The sequence below is a fragment of the Miscanthus floridulus genome, chromosome 10, assembly GCF_019320115.1.
Source record: "Miscanthus floridulus cultivar M001 chromosome 10, ASM1932011v1, whole genome shotgun sequence".
Taxonomy (NCBI): Eukaryota; Viridiplantae; Streptophyta; class Magnoliopsida; order Poales; family Poaceae; genus Miscanthus; species Miscanthus floridulus.
In genome coordinates this window covers 5,507,063-5,519,598 of record NC_089589.1, presented here as the reverse complement: position 1 = coordinate 5,519,598, position 12,536 = coordinate 5,507,063, and the positions used below count along the sequence as shown (strand labels likewise).

Genomic DNA, 12,536 nt, shown 5'->3' with positions numbered 1-12,536 from the left:
CGGACACATGACCTATGCTTATATGAGCTAAAATAACTCATGTCCAATGATACTATCGAGTTTTATTTAAAGACGTATTATGTTCCTTTGTAATTCATGGATACATTTGCTAATTAGTTTTAGAAGAACAAGAAGTTGATACAATGATATTGGTCTAAATGATTATCTCTAAACATGCTACTAATTCAGCTCATTTTTTATTATAAAAACTCTGCCTAGCGCCTCTTTATCAAATTGCTCTATTGTACGAGAGTAAATACAATCTAAGTCTCTCTTCTGCGGGTAAATATTTTTTCTAAATTAGTTTTCTTGTTTAGTTTCCATATTCGGAGGCGTTCCACGTGCAGGCTTGCATACTGCTGTGGACAGTGCCCGGCATGGTCAGGCCGCACGCATTGACCTGCTGGCTCCTGCCGTGCCCACGCCGGCGGACGACGAGTTTCCGCCGATGGAGACGCTACGATGGCATCCGAGACGAATAGTTTGCTACTCCCCTGTGGCTCCAAGCAGTGGCGTGCAAGATGCAACCAATCAAGCAAGTCGATGCATGCATCTTCTCTCGCTCTCACTACTCCAGATCTGGACATCACTGTCGGTTCAAAAACCCACTTCACTATCGGATTTTGAATCGATAGTGGCATACCGGCAGTGATGGAGAGTTGATATCACTGTCGGTCCTTAAAAACAGACACTGATCTACAGGAAACAGTGTCGGTTCCTGACTCCACCCGGCAGTGTCCAGTTGAACAACACTGCTGGTTTGTAGTGCCAACCGACAGTGACGGTTGCTTCAAAAGTGTCAGTTCTTGGCTCAAGCCAGCAGTGTTGAGCAAGCCTACATGTCGGTTCATGGATCAAACTGGCAGTGTTGTAGTAAATATCAGTGTCGGTTCATAGATCAAACCGGCAGTGTTGTCGTAACTATCAGTGTCGGTTCATGGTTCAAGCCGGCAGTGTTGAGCAAGCTAACACTGTCGGTTTGTTTCTAACCAACAGTGACGGTTACGACAACACTGCCGGTTTGTTGCTAACCGGCGGTGATGGCCCGTTCGTATTTTATTATTTTATAATTTATTTTAATTTATATTTTTTTGTGGAATCGGGTTTCGCTTTATATACGCTACGTAGACGACAGGTCCATCAATATTAAACATTACAAATGTTACGATTACAATTCAAATGTTCTTATCCACATCTCGATCCCTAAAAATAAAAAAGAAATGTTCTTGGACTTCACACATGCTTCTCGGACTTCTTACAATAATCTTGCGAACCGTTCTGGGCCATACTGGTCCTTGTACCTCACGGATTGTGCAATGGAAAATACTCCATCTTTTTTCAATACCTCGGCTAAGATGAATTTTGCGAGCTCCGATTGCAGTGCGACGATCTCCATATCTAACAGCATTTGGTGGTTATATTTCTTGCGCTGTTGTTCAAAAAAGATGATATCCAAAGAGGAACAGTAAATCATTTTGTTGAATTATTAATAGACATAAATGAAATGGGGATTATACACACCAACTTATCGGCTTTTTTCGATTTCCCGCCGATGTAGCGAAGCATTGCCCACATTACATAAAATCCGCATTCATTGTTTCCCGCCGGCTGTGACAGGTACTTCCCCTCCATTTCGACAACCTTGAATGGGACCGGCGTCCCACCGATATGTCTTCTTCGGACACTGAGCAACATTAAAGGGAAAAACATTAGAAAGCGGTATGTGTGATTAGAAAATAATATGTTATTAGGATCGCTTACTAATTCAGCACCGCCACCGGTGCATCCAGATGATCAAATGATTTTTTCTTCGAGTCCCACACCTCGATCAGATTTTTGGCAAGATTGACACAAATGAAGACAAAATGGTTGCTACAATCACAGAATCCTAATTATCGAATAATCTTAACGAAAAAAGAAGTATAAAATTAAAAACCGAGAATACATACTCGCAGTTGTAGGCTAGAAGTATGTGGGTTTTCTTCTTCATCGTGAATTCGTCGAAAACAACAATCAATCTCTATTTCAGGTCTTCCACGTCACATCCATAAAGGCCTAGACATGTCATCTCATTGACTCGCAAGGGGTCCAATAAACCTATGTAATCCCATTTGCTTTTTAGAATGCAAAATTTTGCTATACACCTACATAAAATCATGTGAAATGCTCAAAAGTTAACAATTTGTGTCTCGAGAGAGTAGTTAATTGTAAAATCGTGCGTGTAGGTACTTACATAGTCCACAGCGTCAACATTTGAACATCGAGAGAGCGTTTCTGGTATAGCTGGAACAAGCACTCCCACTCGACATCGAACTTCTCTTCTTCAGGATAATGGCAAACATGTGGCGAACGGATAATAACCTCAAAACCAAAGTCGTCCGTCTCTGTTGCTTGAGCCATGTAATATTCATGTAACTGGCGCATATATGTTGTCAGATTTTTATACTCATGATCGGGAACCAAAAGATTGTCCCTTTCATACTTTATTGCCAGTGTTGCCGTTCCTTGTATATCATAATAGATGGTCGCGGCCTCTTCCATGGTTAATCCTGGGTTGTCTTCGACGTACTTCTGTATGTTATTTAAATCTTTATTGTGTATTTCTTCGTCTCTTGTTGTAGCGTATTTATTCTGTGTTTGCCTTTCGAATTCGGACTTCAACAAATACGAAGGCAGTGAGGCACAGAGATTGAAGAAACTAACACAATCTTCCTTCGAGATGTGTGCTGTAAATTTTTCTTTCATCAAGGTGGTAACGCTGCCAATTAACGGCCTTTTTCTTTTCTGTTGGTCCACTTTGGGAGCATTAGCGATCAAATCCAAGGACCTTTTCTGCGACTGCGAGGATGTCCTTGATCTTATTTTGGGCTGAGGTGGAGGAGGATGACAACGAGAATTCTGTTTTCTCGGCGCTGATGAAGATGGAGGAGGAGTCTCTTTTCTCGAGGCTGATGAAGATGGAGTCGGACGAGGAGGAATAGAAGGAGACCTCTGTCTTCTCGGGGGTGATGGCTCCGGATGAGGAGAGGAGTGATCTCTGTTGGAAGATGGTGAGTGATCATCGTGGGTGGGCGAAGACTCGCAGTCGCCCTCATCATCAGAAGACAATTGATGGTCAAGCTTAATGAAGCGCTTGCGCCAGGCCACTTGAGAGCATTTGTTTTGACCAAGTTTCGGCCTGTCTTCCGCTACGGGGTACTCAATGGGTATCTTGTTATACTTCTTATCAAGTATTCTGTCAATGGTGACGCGAGCGTATCCCAGTGGAATTAGGCGGCCATTAATTGTCCCGTCTCCCGCAAGCCAGGCCTGACCGAGCGCCACCTTGTCCTTTGTCCATTCCTGACGGATGTACAACCTGACATTGACAGGTTCAGTGATGTCATCCACCGGATGAGGCATATTCGTCTCTTCTTCGTTGAGCGGGGTCGATCCGCAGCTGCAGTGACGTGTAAATCTGACGTAGTGTCTGATATGATCTCGATCGGATTCATCCTATCGCCCGCCGCCCCGGTCCCACCCGGCACCGGCCACCGGCAGCTCGGCCAGTGCCTGCTTGATGCTTGTCCTTTCCCCGTGCGTGCGCGCTCGGGCAGGGAAGGGGGCACCGGGCAGTCGGGCACCACGAGCTCCACGACCACGAGCACGGAGCACGGCAGGCAGCTGGGCCAGAACACTGCTGACATGATTGGGACCTCTTTGTATTGTTCGATAACAGACACTCCTAGGCTGTGCGCTGCCTAATCGACAGTTTCAGGCCACCGGATTCATCAACTATTCACATCAGCATCAGCTTGCTTGTAGGGTACGCGTACGCCCAAGCAACTTGGAAACTAGCAATTGTCGCGTTCATGTTCAGAAAGCTGCAATTTTGATGCCACCACATGCATGTGTCTATTTGTCAATATTTCGGCTATGTTTAGTTCCCCCAAACTCTCAACTTTGGCACTATGTAAAAAAAGATTTCCATCACATCAAACTTGCGGTATATGTATGGAGTACTAAATGTAGATGAAATCAAAACCTAATTGCACAGTTTGGTTGAACTTTACGAGACGAATCTTTTGAGTCTCATTAGTCAATGTTTGGACAATAATTCATAAATACAAACAAAATTGATACAGTGTTTGCCGTCACATCAAACACTGTGTAAATGCCGATTCCGGCCGAACTAAACGAGGCCTTCGTTTTAATATGCCTCGACAATGGCTCCAGCTTTCGGTACTTGACTCAGTGGGTACGAACGGTTCGCTGCATGGTTTCTGCGCGGAAATGCCGCAGCAAATTTGATAGAAGAGACAGAAGATGGAATCATGATATACCTCTGGTGCAATGTTTGGAAAGAAATAAATAGAAGAATCTTCCAATAAAAATCACTTCAACCATGCCAAGTACGGAGTAGCTCTTATGTGCAAAGATGATATCCAGCAATACCAGCTTGCAACGAGACCGATCATCAATGATGAGTAGTTTAATTTCTTTGTTCGAGTCTGTTCGTACCCTGGAAGTTTGAGCCGTCAAACTTGAATGGGCCGTAATGGATCGCACAAAAACTGTGACAGCAGCTTACGGGCGTGCCAACTAAAAACGCTCGCATGATGGAATTGAGCCAGGTACCCCTACAACAGTAAGATGCGCCCTTTCTGGTGTTTTGTCGGGGAATCTAATGATGTGGCCAGCATGTGATGCCTAGTCAGAAATAATGTGCACATGCCCACTTGGCCGATATTATAGATAATGACAGAGTAGGTTTTGTTGACGAAGACTTGATGATTTGTTGCATCGTGATGCGCCAGGCATACATAATTTAATTTACAAATAGAGAAGATTGGAGCTCAAAACTTGAACCACAATAATTTAGAATTCGATTAGGGCACACTGCACAAGAGGAAAGCGGTATCGATCGGATATGCCAACCACCAAAACTTGTATTCAACTGCTATTTGTCTGCCCACTTGCACAACATGATTGAGGTGAAGTGCAAAGATAGAGTGAAAAGAAGAAAAAAAAAGGATTTTGAGCTGGAAACGCGTGTCAAGAAAGAGCATAGTACTAGTGTGCAGTTGTGCAAGTGTGCACGCCGAACAGGGTTGCCAGAACTTGGAGAAAAAAATGTGATCTTCCATGAATGGTTCGTGCCACAGGATGGAGGGGCCCAACAAGCAAAGAGGAACCTTCCGGGAAGCTGCCGCGGAGTTGTGATGCAATGCACGTACCGTGCATGGAGACCAGCGAGCCAAGATTGCACACGCTTTGCTTTGTTGGATGTCAAAGCAACAATGAAGGCCGCTGCTTTCGGCGATGACGAGATGGCACACCTACCGTCGAACGGGTTGCGCGCACTGGCCACTGTCGGGTTGCTGTGCCGTCGCCGTTGCCGCTGCATGCTCTCGCCGCCGGGTGGAGTGCTCGGCAAGGCCCGTGGGCACGTCCCATGCCCGCCGCGCGCGGCTGCGTCACCATGCGCACGCGCAGGCCCAGCGGCAGGGGGGCACGCCATAGCCAATGGATACGGCCAGGCAGCGGTTCCCTCGCACTCCCATGGCGCTGGAATATTTCCGAGGTGTCCACTGGCAGCTAGTAGCGCAGTGCACACTTTGTGCAAGCCTGCAAAGGTGTGTTATCAGTTTGACAAATGGCAATGCAGCGCACCTACAGCCAAACGAGCCTGGTGGACCAGATTGAAATCATGCAAGGACAAGCCGAGTAAAACTCAAGATACAAGGCTGAAATCATGCAAGGAAGAAAAACGCATCGTGCATCACTCGTAGTAGTTCCACAGATTAACTGTACAGTAGAACAAAATTCTGAAAACTGAATTTTTCATATGCAAAGGAGATCAAACAAACGCTGCATATTCTGATCAAAACGCTGGGTGTGCCTGACAAAGCAGAGTCGTCCGCTTAATACAACTGAATGCTCCATACCCCGTGGAGAATGAACGGTGCAGTGCAACAATTTACTTTTTACTTCACGGCTCAGGTAAGTAGCAAAAGAAATTTGCAGCCGCTGGCCTGAGTACAGGCAACATGCAAGTAGTGCAGCGTAAGTAACTAAAGCATTTGTTCATTGCAAAGCAGAGCTCGAGGATGCCCCTGTAGGCCGTAGCATTTTGGGCTGCTTACATTGATACATATCATGTACTTCTCTGACCTTTAAGGGTCATCTCTGTGTTAGATGCTCAGCACCCTCTATTCACGGCTTCGCCGGCATCAGTGAAAAATTATTTAGGTGGGGACTTTTCGGCCCCCCTGGTGATGTCTTAAAAAAAAATGGTCCTCCACTGGTATGGGCTACAAGAGCACAAAGACTGAAATGAATTTGTTTACATTGTACTCCCTCCGTCCCCAATTGATTGTCGTTCTGGAGTTAGGCACAAAGATCAAGGTAAAAGCAAAAAGATGAAAATAACCCTATGAGTAGTACACATGGCAGCAATCTCTCTCCTCTGCTGTTTCGGAGCCATTCACGAAGACCAATCGCGTTGTTGCGAGGGATGTGGGGACGAGCAGATGAAGACAGCAGGAGGTGGGATGGGGTGACAGGATAAAGGTGCAGGGCTAGTTCGTAGGTGTTGGACAGCCTAAACGACACTCATTCGGGGACATAGTTCGAACCCCAGAACATTAAGGGACGAAGGGAGTATAGCCTTAAGATCTTCATTTACTTTTTTTCTCAACCATGCAGGTCTTTCACCTTGACCGAGGCTAATCATGGACTGCCAAGTGCAGTGGACCTGCAATAACACGAAAGTACTTAAAAGTCAACACTACATCCTCATTCAAATTATTCAAGAAATGAAGCACTGCAAATTTTTCTCTTGTTTTGTAGCATCTGCATCAGCTGCAGAGCCAATCATAACTACGTGTGGTGCTTACAGATTTGAACTACTTTATATTCTTTTTTCTAAACATTAAAAATGCTCAATATTCCTTTTCTGAACATGACAACTAGCACACAAATGTGTCATGTGAAGCATTCTCCAGAATAAATTTTATATACAACAGAAGATTGTGACACATTCTCACATCACATCTGAAGTTAGGACCATCTCTATGCATGTACTAGAAACCAGAGTTCAATTTAGCATAGCCTACTCACACATGCACACGCTATAAGTTATGACCTTTTCTGTGAAGGTACAAGGATGCTTTTGTATGTTACCAAAAAAAAAAGAAAAGGAAATTATGGAATGAGAAATAACCTGTTTTAAATGTGCTTTTCTGGCTGCAATCAGTTGACCTATTGGTGTGCAGGTTTGACAAATAACAACAATGGGTGTCCGTCAGTTGGCACCGTGTAGTGAGCATGTCCTTGCAGTCATTACCAAATATATATAAAACCTGAAAATTGCCGTTGCAAATCAATACTGCACATGTATCTTCAACACCACCAATGAAATTAGATGAATCAGGAAATAGGTTCACCAGTGAATCTGCGCAAGGATAATGATGGCTAGAGGTTGATGAACTCCCCAACTGAAGCACTCACTACCCCAGATCTTATCAACACTGTCGGTTCAACCCCCCCCCCCCCCCCTTCACTGCCGGATTTTGCACCGACAGTGGCATACCGGCAGTGATGGGGGGTTGACAACACTGCCGGTTCCTAAAAACCGACACTGATCTACAGGCAACAGTGTCGGTTCCTGGCTCCACCCGGCAGTGTCCAGTTGAACAATATTGCTGGTTTGTAGACCCAAACGATAGTGATGGTTGCTTCAAGAGTGTCGGTTCTTGACTCAAGCCGACAGTGTTGAGCAAGCCTACACTGTCGGCTTGTGTCTCAAGCCAGCAGTGTTGAGCAAGCCATCACTGTCGGTTTATGGCTCAAGCCGGCTGTGTTGGTCGAGCCATCACTGCCAGCTGGTAACTCAAACCGACAGTGTTGTCTTCAGCAACACTGCCGGTTTGGATTTCACGCCGACAGTGATGGCTCAACCAACACTGCCATAACTACAAAAAACAAGCATAAAAATAAGAGCAGAGAACACATACTCGCAGTTGTAGGCTAGAAGTATTTCAGTTTTATTACTCATCTTGAAATTTTCAAAAATGGCAGTCAGTGTCTCTGTCAGATCTTCCACTTCAATTCCACGCATGCCTCCGCATGTTCTCTCGTTGACTAGCTCGGGGTCCAGGAAAGACATATGAGCGTACATTGTTTTGAAGCAATGTTTTGCTACACACCTGCATAATTCATGGGGAATGTGCAGTCGTTAACTATTTGTGTATCGAGAGAGTAGTTAATTATAATATCATATGAGTTGGGTACTTACATAGTCCATAGCGTCAACATTTGTGTATCGAGATCGCATCTCTGGAATAGCTGAAACAAGTGATCCCAACTGACAAAGTGCTTCTCTTCATTAGGATAATGGAAAACATGCGGCGGGCATATAATATATTCGAAACCCGCATGCCCCGTCTCAAGTGCTTGGGCCATGTAATAATCATGCAAGTCACGCATATATGTTGTCAAATTTTTATACTCCTCCTCGTCCACCAAGAAATTGCCTCTTTGAAACTGCATTGCCGGTCTTGCCATCTCATATAGTGAATCATAATAGATATTTGCGGCATCATCCCTAGTTAATCCGGGGTTGTCTTCGACAATCTTGTTTATCTTCCTTTGATCTTTATGGTGTATTTCTTCGACTCTTAATTGATTGTGCTTACTCTCTATTTGCCTATTGAATTCGGACTGCACCCTCCACTTAGGCAGTGAGGCAAATAGATTCCAGAATCTAACTTTGTCTTCCTTGGAGTCTACTTCTGGCTTTTGTTGGTTCATCAAGTTTGTAACGCTGCCACCCATCGTCCTTTTTTTTGTTGGTCCACTTTGGGAGCATTAGCGGCTGAATCTGAGGACCTTTTCTACGACTGTGAGGATGCCTTAGATCTTGTTTTGGGCTGTTGTGGAGGAGGAGGAGGACGAGAATTATGTTTTCTCAGGGGTGATGAAGAGGGAGGAGGAGGAGGAGGAGTCTTCTCTTTTGTTGGGGCTGATGAAGCTGGAGGGCGAGAAGGAAGAGAAGGAGACTTCTGTCTTCTTGGGGGTGATGGCAAGGAACCAGGGAAGGTAGTGTGATCTCCTCTGTTAGGAGATGGTGAGTGATCATCTCTGGACGGCGAAGATTCATCGTCGTCCTCATCATCATCCGAAGACAACTGGTGATCAAGCTTAATGAAGCGCTTGCGCCAGGCCACATGAGTGCCCTTGTTCTGAACAAGGCGTTGCCTACCTTCCTGTGGGGGGTAATCAATGTGCATCTTGTTATACTTCTTATCAAGTATAGTATCAATGCTGACGTGGGCATACCCCATTGGAATTGGGCGGCTATTAATGGTCGCGTCTCCCACATGCCAGGCCTGGCCGACCGCCACCTTGTCAGTTGTCCATTGCTAATAGATGTACAGCCTGACATTGATAGGTTCGATGATGCTATCCACTGGATGAGGCGCATTCGCCTCTTCTTCGTCGAGCGGGGTTAATCCGCAGCTGCTGCGACCCCTAAACTGTGGGCTAAAGCTAGTCGGAACAGGTTCTTGTGGTACTACTCCTAATCCCATAGACGCCATAAGTACATTGACTTTTTCTTGAACCCTCTCATCAATCCATTTTTCGAATTTGTCTTCCATCTCTTTTAGAACCCTCATATACTCTGCCTCTTGTGTCGCTCTACCTCGAGCGGCTCCGATAAGTGGAAGATTCTTCCTCGAATGCTATTTTCCATGGAACAAGACCAGCTCCTCTAGTGTGACCAGGGTGTTCCTTATTTCCGAGTGCTTGGGTGAGCACGTCATTCTCCCTATTAGTACTATGGGTCCCTTTCCTCACCTCATCATTTACCTCAGAGATCCTCTAGATGAGGCTGCTCATGGCTAGATTTGTGGAGCTAAAGCTCCCATCCGGGTCATGGTGTACCCCCTCGCCATACAGAAATATATCGATCTGGGCTCCCAATTGACAGTCTTAGGCTCAACGCCAAGGCATTCCACCTCCTCAAGTTCCCTTTCAAATGCATCCATCTTACTGGCATAGCCAAGAGAGCCGAGTTTATGAGCATTCTTCGCTTTAAGCGAGTTCTCCTTATTCTTCCTGCTTAGTTTCAAATACTCCTCGGATTGCCTGTATTGCTTGAATTCCTACCAGAAGTCCTTCTGCTTGGTGAAATGTCCACCATCCCAATTTGGTTCTTTATCCTCGAGGATAAATTTGTTGTACAATATCCCCGTGAAAGTCTTGAAGCATGTCCCCATGATTTCTTTTGCCTTTTTCTTGACTTGCTCCTTGTCATAGTCCTGTGGGAAAGTGAAATACTGTGGGATCCATTTCTCCCATATGTCATTCTTCTCACTTTTGGAAACCCTCCATGGGTCATCATCTTTCTCAATCCACTTCCTGTACTTAATCGGGATGTAATCCCTTACAAGTGCCCCGATGATAGTCTTGTATTTGGCCGAAGCTTTTTTAGGTGCGAGTGGCTCCCCGACTTGGTCAAACTCAGTGATATGCCAGTGTTCATGTGGCAGAACCTCCCGAAATAACACGCTTTCGGAGGCGCTCGTCTTCCACTAGACACTAAGCACCCCAAAAGTTAGCTACATCTGATAGTTTCGTCGAGCACACCCCATGGGAGAACTCGAATCAATCCATGTTTTACCTTCAGAATCCAATAATGAGTATGAGCTTACAATACTTAGTCCATTTCATACAACAAGAGTTATTGGAAATTATTTATTACAATATTAGGGTTTAGAGTGCGATAATTAATTAGCGGAATGAAAATAATCATCTAGCAAAAACGATACAAGGATACGTCTGTGCCCACCAGAAGAATCCTCCACACTAGAGCTACTCCTCAAGCTACACCTGCAACAGGGTAAAATAAACCCTGAGTACACAATGTACTCGTAAGACTTACCCGACTAGTGGGAATAGTTTCCTAACTTCAAGGGGTATGATAGGCAATATGGGTTTGCAGTTTTCTTTTTGTTTGCGAAAAGCATTACTAGAAGTACGTCCTTAAGATCAAGTTTAATTAGCAGTCATGATTACTTCATTAGCTAACCATTCTAGGTAAGCACCTATTCTACTTTCAAGCAAGGGTTGAGCAATCAGAACCAATTTACCATCTTTCATATTCCAGTTCTTACTACGGTGCTAGACCATAGCCAAGTCATAGCGTCTCACGGAAATAGCGATTCGCAAACCAATGTATCCCAGTTGGGTACCCCAAAACACACACCTCGCTTGCACCCCAGGCACAAACGAAACCAACCCATTTCACTCCTGTCGAGGGGTCTAGGTCCCCGTCCAAACTTGGACTCCAAGCCTCCACACTTGAGACCCAGTCTCAGCATGGTGCTTAGACCTCTACCTTTCCCCGCCTCCAATCAGTCGGTCTAGAAAGAGCCAAAAACCATGACAAGAGTGCAATGAGCCTTCCCGCTCCCATAAGCAAGTATGTGCTCAGGATAATAAGTCTGACCTGATTACCATCCACAGCAACGGACGGTCCACAATCAACACAGACAGGGAAAACAATGTAACCAAGCTAAGCCCTGTGGCCACAGGACACAACTCGTTACACCCACCAATACCATTACCATATCCCTATCCGGTCTTCATTTTCTCTTCATCATTTTATTATGAGTAATAATAATCACCTATTATGAGCAACGGCAGGTTACTCACGCTACCGATAACCTAAGCATAACAGCTATTCGAACCTACACTAGTAGGACTCATAGTGTAGATATATATATGCATGTGGTTTCCATAAAATTCCTACAACATAAATGCACAACACACACACACATTTATGATATATATATATATACACACACACACACGGTGGATATGAAAAATAGAGGTTATGCACCGGAGCTTGCCTTGGGCAGGCGCAGGGTGTCAACTACGTCAGTCAGTGGCGGCTCCGAGGCCTCCTCCCTCACGAGGACCTCCTCCTCGTATTCCTCGATGATCTCCTCAAACTCGTGATCGCTGGTGGTTACGATCTCCGCCGACTCGTTCTGTACATGCATGCGATGATGATGCAACAACTTAGCATTTAGGCAACAACAACTTTTAAAACAAGAATATGCATACCAAGCTACTAAGCTAGCTCTAATGACTAAGATACTAAGCTAACTATCATCTTCATCAAGTAAAGTGTTGGGTTCAACTAACAAACCCTTAGCTTGGCAAATTAAGGATATATCTTTATTTCTACTAGTGATTTAATGTATATTGAAAAAGAGCATTTAACTACCCTAATGCTTAGTCTATTCTAAGGTTACAAAAATTATAGTGAGCACATAATAATACAATGAAGCTACTATAAAAATTTCAGGACTAAAGGTATCACCAATTTACCACAAAAATTCCTACAATGATTAACTTAATAATATTAAGCATTCTCAAACGATTTAATAGATCCTAGTATCAACACATATAAGTATGAACTAAATACTCCAACAGATAGACCATAATTTTAGAAACCTAACAAAATTTGTTTCACAATTTTTGGA

At 44.5% G+C, this 12,536-nt stretch overlaps 1 protein-coding gene across 3 annotated transcripts in view; it reads right to left on the bottom strand.

The window, feature by feature from the left end:
- The window catches only part of LOC136486130 (putative disease resistance protein RGA3), a 57,195-nt gene that overhangs the window by 9,685 nt on the left and 34,974 nt on the right, over positions 1 to 12,536 (bottom strand). The window lies entirely within an intron of this gene.